This window comes from Medicago sativa, chromosome 7, assembly GCF_051527215.1.
Source record: "Medicago sativa cultivar Bolivia chromosome 7, Bolivia_mono, whole genome shotgun sequence".
In the NCBI taxonomy this organism is placed as follows: Eukaryota; Viridiplantae; Streptophyta; class Magnoliopsida; order Fabales; family Fabaceae; genus Medicago; species Medicago sativa.
Window position 1 is genome coordinate 7,378,820 of NC_140755.1, and position 13,405 is coordinate 7,392,224.

The 13,405-nt window shown below is 30.6% G+C and overlaps 2 long non-coding RNA genes across 2 annotated transcripts; one reads left to right on the forward strand and one right to left on the reverse strand.

Moving 5' to 3' along the window:
• Positions 1-6,850: 6,850 nt before the first annotated feature.
• Positions 6,851-7,580, forward strand: LOC146903914 (uncharacterized). The gene is made up of 3 exons (XR_015019657.1): positions 6,851-7,044; positions 7,154-7,256; positions 7,416-7,580. It is a non-coding gene; the product is annotated as an uncharacterized LOC146903914 (long non-coding RNA).
• Positions 7,581-11,409: 3,829 nt separating this feature from the next.
• LOC146903915 (uncharacterized) lies at positions 11,410-13,400 on the reverse strand. The gene is made up of 2 exons (XR_015019256.1): positions 12,370-13,400; positions 11,410-11,920 (listed from the first exon to the last, which is right to left on the reverse strand). It is a non-coding gene; the product is annotated as an uncharacterized LOC146903915 (long non-coding RNA).
• Between the last annotated feature and the right edge of the window lie 5 nt (positions 13,401-13,405).

The following is a 13,405-nucleotide window of genomic DNA, read 5'->3' on the forward strand; positions in this document are numbered from 1 at the left end:
GAATTGTTTAGTATAGGGGAGATGAACAATAAAAAGAACGATCCCATTGACGATATGGCTACGTCCTTATATCTATTTGCCATTCAAAAAACAAAACAAAAAAAAATATTCATCAGTTTGTGTGCTTCAAGAAATTAATTAAAGCACAAAAGAATAGTAGAACTGCGTTAGGGTAAATTAAAGGGATTGAGTACCTTTTGTCGGATTCTTCCATCACATAAATCTCTTCTTTCATGCCTTTTTCACAATCGCTATAACAAGGAATATGTTCATGAGATGCATAGACTTATATATATACGTAGTTTTTCTGAATTGCAGAAATAAAAGCAAAAAGGAATTATAGGAGAATAAATTAAATGGGACGATGTACCTTGGATTCTGCTATCAGAGGTAGTTGATCTTCTATTCTCCTATAGTAGAGAGAGAGCTTCTGGTTAATCAATATTGCTTGAGGGCTAGTTTATGATGTCTTATATACTGTGTTTGGTAACAAATATCACAAGATAAGTGACCACGAATTTTGGAATAGTTTGTTACTAATCAAGTACTCATAATTATTGCTGACTGCTCATTGACTTGATTTGGGTTGGGTTGTATAAAAAAAGTATTATTTGATACTTAATTTTTTCCCCTATAAAAAAGTCTAATTTGTTTTTTTAAAGGTTGTTCTTAGTATCTTTTTATTTGAATTTTATTTGAAGTTGTTTTTAGATTTATGTAGATCTTAAAAAACAAACAAACACTAAGTCTATAACAAATAGATACAATACTCTATAAATTAGTTTTTTTTTAAGTTATAACAACAACCCCATTCCATCTTTCAAAGCAAAAAAAGAAAACAAACGACCTCATTCCTTAAAAAAAAAAAACGTTCTTATAGGGACCATTTGTTACGGATTAAAATACAAAATTTATTGTGTTTGTTTATCGTAATAAATCATTTAAAAATAATAATTTAGTTTGTTTAAATAAAACTATATAAAAGGAATATTTTGTTTAAAAAAATAAAAAACGTTAAAATATCCTTAGATGTCAAATAATTAAAAGGGGTAATAAAAACCATTTGGCAGAAAAGCATGGGTTGTAGTAGCGGGACTCATGATTACCGAGGAAAATTTCCTCACTAAGCACACTTGCTAGTCAAGCGGATGAAAGATGCAATGGGCCAGACAACTTTCCAAGGAATATTCCGTCGCAAATCACCTTTCTTACAAATGCAGAGATGTTTTGAAAGGCGATTGACTGAAGCATAGCAATGAAATATTTCGTCGAAAACTCTCCACGTAGAATTGTAGAGAAACATTTGAACTGTAAGTAGTTGTTTGACTTGCATCTACGTGTTAAACACTATTGGCTGATTGTTTACCGCAGACAAATTCCTTAGAAACTCTCCTTCACGAATTTAAAAAGTTCACTTTTTAAATTCATTGTGTAATTAATGTATCTTATCTAGGATATATACCAAATATATCATTTATGCAATGAATCAAAAAAGTCAAATGTTTCTTATAAATAGGACCGGAGTCAAATGTTTCTTATTACTGTTGCACACTTCCGATATGTGTGTGTATCAGTTTGCACACTCAATCCAAACCGTCTCACCATTTTCTCATTTCAAATTCCTTACTCAAATTATATATGAGTTATGATCCGTTGACACCTGGTAAAAAAAATTATATATATAAAGGGAATGAAAAAAATTATAGGTTGTACTTTTGAAAGTGAAGGAACACAATAAAGATGGATTTGAGGGTTGTGATTTAACCCTCTCATCTCTCATTATAAATTATAAATTATAAATAGTGCTCTTACTTATACACCATATATATATATATATATATATATATATATATATATATATCAGAAATTTACAATGAGGGGACCAAACCGAAACCCTCTCAATAAGGGATAAACATATAGCATTGAATGCTATTTTTGTTCCTAGTAAATCTCTCCCTAACTTGCAAAGGAATTGAGGTCGAAAAAAAGAAATAACTCAAAGATATATTTGTGTTTGCTAAATCATCAACACATTGGTTTCCGTCTCCAAACACACGAGACCCTAAGAAATGCATGTCCCTGGTTATGACAATATTATTGTTCCATGTGTTTCTTATTCTTCAAGAATTGAGGTAATTCCATTCTTTAAAGCAAAGATAAGGATATGATAATCAATTTCCAGCCCCAAATTATTTTAGTATTGCTTGAGTTTGCGATTTTTCCAATTTTCTCTTAAATCTCTGTTTTACACCTTAGAATGCCCAATGGTTTGCGAATGGGATGTTGAAGCAACCTTGTGCCTTAACATTGTAATGCACCGATACTTTCTGCAACTGTGCATTGCAAAAAAGTGACCCGCTCTCCTTGATTAGAGTCCTCAGAGTCTCAAACTTGCTAAATATATTTTCGGTCAAATACCACTTTGATCCTTTTAGTTTAACATAATTCTCAAGTTAGTTCTTTAAGTTTCGAAAGTTTGAATTAGGTTCTTTTAGTCTGACAGAATTCCCAAGTTAGTTCAAAAGTTTCAAATATGTTCTTTTAGTTGATAAATTATTTCACTGTTACCCCCTGCTGTCAGTATCCATTTAACTGATGTTAATGTAGCCGTTAAATTGTTGACTTGGATCAAAATGCTGCCTTTTAAAAGCTTCAGGGTGTCAAAATGCTACGTTTAATGGTCACAAATGATCATTTATAGTGCTAGAAAGGCAGCTATTTGCAACAACAAATGTCTTTTTAGCACTATTAAACGACATTATAGTGCTAAAATTGTGACCATTAAACGTAACATTTTGACACCCTGAAGATTTTAAAAGGCAGCGTTTTGATCCAAGTCAGCAACTTAACGACTACATCAGCATCAAGTAATTATTAACTAAAATGACCTATTTGAAACTTAAAGACTAACTTGAAAATTCTGTCAAAGTACAAGGATCTATTTGAAACTTTTGAAACTTAAATGACTAACTTGAGAATTATGTCAAACTAAAATGACCAAACATGGTATTTGGCCTATATTTTTCTTTAAAAATTTCACTTCACTTTTAGCATCGGCTTTCAGTGCACCTCATATGCCCATTTGGTCACATAATCAATTGCTACCATCAGGGACGGATCCAGAAATTTTGACTTGAAGGGGCAAGATTTTATATAATAAATATTTATACAAATTTTTAACAATGCAAAAGTGACAAAATAATAACGGTTATATACCCCTATAAATAAAACAACGGCTATTTCTTTTTACACCATACTCTTTTCTCACGCATTCTATTTAGATTATAAAATCAAAAAAAAATGGAGGATTTATGAGTGTGTTTTAACGTTCTTTAGAGGTCTTATCATTGAGCAAAATACTCGAGCTTATAAACACAAATGCTATTATATATTAGAAAAATGAGTATTTTTATCATCTACACATTAAAATTGTTCTTTACGTGTATTTATATTTAAAAAGTATGGTAGAATTTTTTTTATTGTCAACACTATAAAAAATATATCTCTATGTATGTGAAAAAAAAACATTCAATATTTAATCTCAAATACATTTGCACATTTGATTTTATAAAATTCATGAGAGAAATTCTTTTTATGGTATAAATTCTTACGTAGTGGGGGCAATCAATTATTTTAAGACGGGGCAATACGTAAAATATCAAATAATTAGCAAATATAATGAGAATAGTAGTGGGGGCAGTTGCCCCCCAATCCACTAAGAGCGGATCCATGCTTGGCTACCATACTACTCCCTCCGGTCCTAAATATAAGCAAATTTAACTTTTTAGATTCACTCAATTAATGATGTATGTGGTCCATAATGTGAACCACATACATCATTAATTGAATGAACCTAAAAAGTTAAATTTGCTTATATTTAGGACCGGAGGGAGTATATTCATTTCCACAAGGTGAAGGTAGTGGTCCTACAAAATGAATCCCCTAGTAGTCAAAGTATTCTACCTCTAAAATATTCGTACAGAGAATTTCGTGTCGCTTTGAAATACTTCCTAATCAACCAAAGCTTGAATCCAAGCCTCCAAATCTCTCTAATGGTGATTTTATGTTCCCTTCTTTATTCTCTTTCTAAAAACGAGTCTATGAGTGTAACGAAATGTTCTGAAATCTGTTCACAACTATTTATATACAAGACAGAAAATAGTAGACTCTCCTTGCAAAATTTTCCCGCCTAGTGATCCTAGGTTTCTTCCAATCATATTTACTTCGTTGGGCGAAATGTTGCTCTCCCAACAAATCTTCTCTTGTTTTTTTTTCCTTGGAACTCCATGTAACTCCTCGCTTTGACTTTGCTTCTGGCTTGCCCAACGAATTGCGTAATGGTGGATATCTCGACATTCTGTTCAATTTCGCTCTCAGCTTGCTTCTACTTCGCACATAAAATCTTCTAGCCCAAAAACCCTCAGAATTCTCTGACAAGGCTTTTCTCTCCCTACAAATTGACTATATTTTAGAGGCGAGATGATCCACTCGAGTGGAAATTTCCTTCTGTTTTCTCCTGTGAAATAATCTTAGCCGTCCATTCCTTTTAATGACACCTTAACTAATCTTAGCCCTTCATTCTCCTTCCCTTCCTCACGTTGTTTCCTTTCTGTTGTTTCCATTCTTTCCCTTCCTCACGCCATTCATTCCTCCCAAACCCATCTCAATAGCGGCGGCAGAATAGTATTGACGGTGGTTGGACGGTGGAGACGTGTGGCAGCGAACCACAGCGGCAGACTACAGAGTGGTTGTCCTTCCTTCTCTATTTTCCATCTTCCTTCAAAATCCTTCTTTCCTTATGTTGTGCGGCGGCGGTGGCGCACCACGACGGTGGATACTAATTTGAATTTTATTTAAATTCCAACCATTTGAATGGATTACAGTGAGTGAAAAAAAATCTTAATTTGATTACACTGATTACAAAATACTAATTTTCAATTCAAATCATTTTCAATTCAAATCATTGATCTCGTTATTATTTGTTTGAATGATACTTTTGTTTCTGATGAATTTGGTGAATTGTGAGGGAATGAATGGTGTGAGGAAGGGAAGGAAACAAAACATCGTGAGGAAGGTGAGGAAAGAAATGAATGAACTTGTACAAAAAAAAAAATGAATGAAGGGCTAAGATTAATTAAGATGTCATTAAAATGAATGGACGGCTAAGATTATTTCACAGGAGAAAAGAGGAGAAAATTTCCACTGGAGTGGATCCTTTCCCTAATTTATTAGCCTAATAACTATAAATATTATGTTTTCACATTAAATTTGGGGGTGGGGGTTACATAGATTACTTTTGGTCACTGCATTTAAGTCATGTCATGTGTCCTCTTCATATTTTTGAAAGAGTTTTTGCATAAATGTCCCAAAAAGTTAGAATTCTATAATCAAACAAGAAATAAATTTGAATTTTAAGCGTCAAAACATAAAAATTAATATTCGATTAATGTTTTGTTAAAAAGTTCTATTTTTTTAGAAAGTTTATTATAATATTTTAAACATGTCTGTAATTTTTTTTTTAATTATGAACATAAGTTGACTTAAAATCTAGGACCAAAAGTGGTGATGGAAAACTTTAAGGAGATTAGAAATCGAATAAAAATTTCAGGGGGATTGAAACGAAAAGTTAGAATATTTATAGGGATCAAATCTACTTACTTCTCCTGCCTATATTTTGCCTGCAATGCACTTATCAAAATTAGGCAAAAGCGACATATCAGAATGCAAACCACCAAATCCTATCTCAACATCATGTGGTGGTGGTGTTGGTGGTTGATCTTGTGGTGTTGGCGATGGGTATCGTGGCGGTGGCTTATGTGGCCGATTGTGACACAACCTATCATGCTGCTTATATTTCTTTCAAGCTTGTGAACTTGAGGCTTGAGCGTCGTCCCTAACCCTTCTAAGACATCCCCATTTAGGGATATTAGTTGTAGCATGCTCTTTTCATAGAAACATATGCAAGGTCGGCCTACAGAGTCTCAAACTACCAATGTTGTTAACCATATCTAGAACAATAAACATTACAATACAAAACAAATCAATTATTCACAAATGAGTTGAAAGAATGAATTTAGAGGAAGGATATTTGAAATGCAAATGAAATGAATTTGTTTTGTTTGTGTAATATATGTAAATGTCGTAAATTTCGAACTTGAGTGATTGGGAGTTACTCCTCGAGGTTTGGGAGTTACGATCTGAGCAAAGTATTTTTGGGATTACAAGGGACTTGTGAGAAATTGAGGAGGCCTAAAGGGTCAGATAAAAAGAGGTAGAGAAAGTCCTAAAAAATTATCAGAAAAACTATTAAAAATGTTTTAGAGATGAATGAATTGAATCATGTATGGTTTATGATAGAACATTATTACGGAATTTAATACATGTTGTGGACGTAACTTTATGAAATAAATTTTGGTTGTTGTTGCTCCCCAATTAGTGATTCGAGCTGGAAAAATAAATATTAAAGATTTATAATAGATATACCAAGCCATCTAAAAGCCAAAGACTACACCTTGGAATCCACTTCACAATAATGTAAAAAAAAAAAAAAAAACTATTTGGAAGTTCCAAACTTTTTGGAAGTTTCCTCGCATACACAGCAAATTGTACCCAAAAAAAACTATTATTGTTCTTTTAATATTTTTCTCTTGTCTATCACAAACGGCTAAAAAAAGTTCAAATAATAATAAAAGGTTGAAAAATAAATTGACTAGCAATCTTATTGTCAACAAGATTTGCACGTTAGATCACTTCAATGAGTTGAAGGGTCAAGTATGACATATTGACGTACATACGAGACATTTTATAATAATTTTAATTTTAGAAACAAATAGTTTCTTGTAACAAGTGATGTATATAAATATATATGTGTGTGTGTGTTAATTTAAGTAAATAGAATACGGTGTTTTTTACATTATAAATTAGTCATTCAAAGATTTTGTTACTATTACAAACAAAGGATGGCAAATATGGCTAGAAATTTAAAGTTTATTTATGTTATGGTCCTCTTTCTTGCATTGTTTTTTGTTCTAACCAACGGTGACTGTAAGAACCCTTAATTTTCTCATCATTTTCAAATTTTCTTGTTTATTTTATGCTCAATATTTCATCATATTTTATAGTAACATTCCTCTATACTTGTTTCACGTCACAGCAATTCGAGGTTGCAACAGAGACACTGATTGTCCAGCAGAAAACTTTTGTTCCTCTCCTGAAGTTGTGAGGTGTATTTATAGTGAATGTTACTGCATTTAACAGTTAAGTTAAAAAAAGATTTTCTTCATTTCAAGCATTTAATTTTTTAATTTTAAAGAAAGCATTTAATTTTATTGGTATATCATACTTGTGCGAGTCTCACAATTTTTCTCATATTTACATTTATATTTATCGGACTTTGATTTTTCTTTACATGATAGGGTATGAAGAGCAACACATGATACAAGCCATTAGCAAAAAAACAACTTTTGTATCGTATATTATCTACACAAATAAATTAATGTAAACTTGTTACGCATTTATACAGTATAATATTATTGAAAGTATGTATCTATGTTTTTTTAAGCAAAAATCTATTGATAGTATTTAGACTAGGATACTAGGATACAAAGGAAAAAGAGGCATTTCCCACACACTATCAAAAGGTTAGGTCTAAAGTGACCAAACCAAAGCACTCTCCAACTTGCATAAAACCTTATCAAGAATAATTGCTCTCCCATCCTAATACATGAGGAAAGATTCATTGATTTTCTTTCAAGGCTAAGTATTATAATTTTCAAAAAGAACAAAATTTATAATTTTTGTCACAAAAGAGTTCATAAGTGACCAGTCACTCACAAGTAAGATTATTTGGCCAGAAGGTTTTACTCAAAATTAAAAAAAATTGCGTTGACCTATATCCATAATATACACATTAAGTAATTAGAAAGATTCAATAAAAATCAACAGAGTTAAATACAATACCATATCTCAATATTTGTATAAAATGAATGTGTACACGACTCAAAGGTTAGGTCTAAAGTGATTCTAAAATAATCAACATGTTTTCAAGGAATAGGTGAAATTTCATTTTGATAAAGCAAATTGGCACATATTCATGCTAACATTCGAGGACAACCACAAAATTATTGGATATTGAAAAGAGTATTTGAAAATAGGGTTAATATGTGTTTACCCCCTGTAATTTGGGCGAGTTCCGGTTTTTCCCCCTGCAAAAAATTTTGTTAAAATTCAGACCCTGTAATTTGAAGACTCCGTCGAAAATCCCCCTGGTCGAATCGGGCACACGCCAGGTGCTGATGTGGCGTGCCACGTCACCTTTTTATGATGGCGTGACACGCTGACTATATAATTATTTTTTTTATTTTTTTATATTGTACACGTGGCATTTTTTATTTTTTTATTAAAAAAATATTTTTTTAATTAAAAAAATATTTTTTTAAAAAAATGTTTAAATTTTTTTTAAAAAAAAACCGAAAAAAATTCTTAACAAATAAAAAAAAATGAAAAAAATTCTGAAAAAATAAAAAAATACCGAAAAAATTAATAAAAATGAAAACAAAAATCTGGAAAATTAAAAAAAAATGAAAACATTCGGGAAAAAATTAATAAATTTCGAAAAATTCATATTTCCAGATTTTTTTCAATACCGGAAAAATGAAAAAAATTCTTTTTTTTTTCGGAAAGTACTTGTCTTTCAACTGTATAACATGATTTATATACCGGTGTCAATCAATATACATTGTATCCTGTTATTCGGACATGATTTTTATAAATATGATTAATCTTGAAAATGATCAATTTTGAAATTTTTGAAAAAAGATTAATCAGCTCTTTGGGACTGGTTGTTTCTTTTCAAAAATGTCCTCAATTTTCAATACAAATAAAACATGTAATACATCGTAAATATTAAAAAAAAATCCAGATTGTTTTTATTTTTCGAAAAAGAAGTTTTTCAAATTTTCTCAACAAAAAAAAATCTTGAAAATATTTTTATTTTTAAAAATCTGTGTACAAATTTATTTAAAAATTTAGGAAAATTCAGATTTTTTTTCAATTTTTTTTTACGACGTGTTACAAATTTGAGAATATTTTCTAATATTTAAAAATTGAGGATAAAAACAATCTGGAAATTATTTGTATTGAAAATTGAGGACATTTTTGAAAAGTACTTTCTGAAAAAAAATGAATTTTTTTCATTTTTCCGGTATTGAAAAAAATTTGGAAATATGAATTTTTCGAAATTTATTAATTTTTTCCAGAATGTTTTCATTTTTTAAATTTTTCCAGATTTTATTTTTTATTTTTAAAATTTTCCAGATATTTTTTTCATTTTTATTAATTTTTTTCAGTATTTTTTCAATTTTTTTTGTTAAAATTTTTTTCCTTTTTTTTAGAAATTTTTTTTTTAAAAAATTTTAAAAAAATATTTTTTTAATTAAAAATAATATTTTTTTAATAAAATAAATGCCACGTGTACAATATAAAAAAAATTATACAGTCAGCGTGCCACGTCATCATAAAAAGGTGACGTGGCACGCCACATCAGCACCTGGCATGTGCCAGATTCGACCGGGGGGTTTTCGACGGAATCTTCAAATTACAGGGTCTGAATTTTAACAAAATTTTTTACAGGGGAAAAACCTGAACTCGCCCAAATTACAGGGGGTAAACACATATTAACCCTTGAAAATATTACTTATACCATGCAATTGAACTTTTAAACACAAACCTATATTATTCATTTCATATGCACTTTGTATTCACTAAAATTTGGACCATGTTCATCATCACAAGATTTTCATTTAAACTTAAGGCATGAATATAAATGACTGAAAATAATTTAAATCATTGTTTAAGGCATGAATGTAAATGATTGAAAAAATTTAAAATCACAAGATTTTCAATCTTTTTTTTTTTTTTGTGTGCATATAACCTTCCCATCCCATTCAAGAAATTTGGATCGTCTTCAGTCCATACAAAGTATGCTAGGACAAGTTCTTTCCAGCTTTATCATACAAAACTAGCTCAAAATTGTCTAAGACATTAAACCCAAAAACCACTTTAGGCAACCTTGAGTTCTCTTAGAGATTTGAAACATCTCTTAGAGATTTGAGTCAGAGAAAAATCCAAGATTTTTTTTGCAAGAATTCCTTATCGAGCTCTGAATTTCTTAGCGAATATAACAGAAATAAAATTATGATATAAAACATAAATTCAAGTTAATTAAAAGAGAAAAAATTATGTTAGGTTTTCCAATAAGCGTTTGTTTAACATTATTAGTTTGACGCATATTTTCATTGGATCCTAAGGAAAATCCAAGTTAATTATTGTGGTGAGATTCTTTGTTTAACCCCCCAAGTATAGCTTGATTCTCTAACCATTGATTGCCCAAGATTTCTTTGTTACCATATGATGTTACCTCTTTCACAAGAAAAGGTGCTGACCGTTTTGATATCATTTTTCCATGTAATGATATATTACCCTTGAATCAAACAATAACATTTGTTCAAATTGTCATTTCAAGAATCTTCGATCATGAATTTTTTAAGCCTTTCCTTACATTTCTTGGATCATTCATATGCATTTTAATCATTGTTCTTCCAATTCATGTAGGTGAAGTTTTCTTTTTTCCCTGGTTGCTTGCATGTGAAAATTCAAAATCGTTAGTACACGAAATTTAAATTTTTCAGAAATTACATTTTCTACTTTGTAATTAGACATGTTAGCAAGCCATGGACTTTGCAACTAAATGTGTATTGTTTTGCAATTTGTTGGGACAAAAAAGTATGTACAATCATAAAGATATTAAAAACAAAATTCAAAAGATTTACATGGATGAAAAACATATTTAACTCTGGATAATTTGGTTTTTTGAACTTATCAAATAAATAAGCATTTTAAATGCAAACACACGAAGGTTCATAAATAATTTCTTAATTTCTGTATATATGTATACACAAAAATACGAGTTAGGATCCTCCTTACTCGAAACATACTGCTAACAAAATGTACATGGTGGAAAAATCTATCGATTAATTTAATGCTGATCTTCATTGTAATAATTGTATTAATCTAAAGGATGCTTAGAAAGAAAATCTTATTTTCATTGTTTTCATGGTTCACTCTTCAATAATAAAAACGTTTAATATTTTTGTGTTAAAAATATATATAAATTACATATACAATTTCAACTAACACACAATACAACATATTTTGTAGAAATTATATTTGATTTTAGGATATTTTAAATTTAGGTATGATATCCCACAAAAAGAAACAATGAAAGGCTACAAAATAAATACAAGTAATAATAATTTTTTTTTCGTCAAAAAAAAAGTAATAATAATTTTTTAAAGAAACTAAGCGAAATTATATTAAAGAAAAGCAACACAATTTCTCAAGTATAAGATGTGCTAGAAAAAACTGAGAAGTTATAATTACACAATCGTTAGGCTACAAACAAGCCGGCAATTAAAAAAACACATAAGTAGCATTACACAACAACCTGTAGGCAACATAAAGGTTGTAACCTCCAAAACAGGTGGTCGGAATCATACAAAATAAAATGTGCTCTCAACCACCAATATGTTTAAAACTTAACCTTTCAGCAAGAGCCACAAGTTGGTCCATCTTATTATTGAAAATTTTGTTGTCACGATCTTTCCAGATAACAAATGAAGCCTCAATCCAAATAATGGTAACACTGTCCTAGAGTATCTAGAGAAACCTCCAAGACCTCCAAAGTAATTTGAATTAATGAGAAATAATATCACCTTGGAAAACCATAGCAGTACCTAACCATTCCGAAATCAAGAGCCAAAGACGACCGTAATAATCACATTTAAAGAACAAGTGATCCCTGTCCTCCATGCCACCACAGAGAGCCGAACAAGAATTTTGGGAGGCCTCAAGCACACGTCTCCTACACAGATTATCCCTGGTAGTTAATCTATTCAGAAACAGACGCCAAACAAAACTATTGACCTTGAGCCAGGCACATATGCACACTAAGCTAATTGGGGTCAGCTGACCCCACTCCATGGTTTTTTTTATAACAAAAGATGTGATATTTTCATTTGATGACCCCACTTAATATTTTGTGTTGACCCCACATAACACTTAATACAGTTTTTTCTAAGGATAACCACTTGATACATAAAACACAAACGAAATAGCAGAGAAATGATGAATTGAAATATAGCATACATATAAATTAAGAATATAATATTCATTAACAATTACTACTATCCCACTCGTCTTGCATTACAACAAAAATTAGGGTATGTGTTTTAGTTTTTAAAATAAAAAGTAAATGCTCCAATAAAAAAAATGAAAGTGGTAAGTAGAAGATGAAATGTTTAGTGTCAATACCTGAAGGAAGAAAATCATATACAATAGAGAGAGTAATAATCATCCTTTGATATTAAGGTGTTCAATTTTTCGATTTAAAACGGTATATTTTTTGTTATCTTCAATTTTTTATGTAATGATAATGATGTTATCACTTAAGGTTAAATATATTTTAGTCTCTGTAAAATTATGAGTTTTTTTTTTTTTTTAATTTTAGTCTCTCAAATTTTTTTATTAAGTTTGAGTCTCTATTTGCATATTATAGGGACTATATTGATGACTGGAAATATAAGTTTTTTGTAAAAAGTTTTCAAAATAGGAATTATTCAACATACTGCAATATTATGGAGGACTAAAATTATCTTTAAAATTTCTTCGCCTTGGACTAGGACACCATATTCCCTCACCCTAAATTTTCTCTACCAAGAAATTATCATTAAAATTTAAATAGAATTAGATTTGAAAGCTCATGATTTTGTAGGAGCTAAAACATATTTAACGCATCATTTTATTGGTTTTGAATTTATATATTTTTTAAATAAATATTATGATAAACGATATTGACCCCACATATTAAATTTTTTAGATTTGTCCCTGCCTTGAGCGGCACCGCTTTTAGCCACAACAAATGATCAAAACCTTTTGTGTGATTACTGTCGCCAGCCGTTAAATAAATATAAGCACGTATAACTTTGTGATGAATGAAGTTTCCACACCCACCTATTAGCCACACCAATCTGCAAAACAATAGAAGACAACCGATCCGCACACTCACCAACTAACCCTTCCTCCCACGCAAATAGTCTCCTCCACCACTTTCACGCCTCTCCATCCCCGCTCCCACCTTAACAAAAATATCTCCACCGTGGCTAGCTTATTTTCCGCCAACTCAAACAACTTACTAAAGGACGTTGCTAACGGAAGGTTATCAACTCACGGATCCACCCAAAACAAAGTGAACCGTCCATCCCCCACCTTCCTACAAATATTATCTTTCAACCACCTGACATATGAAAGGCCCGCCTCCTCTCTAATTTAGTTCAAATTACACCACCAA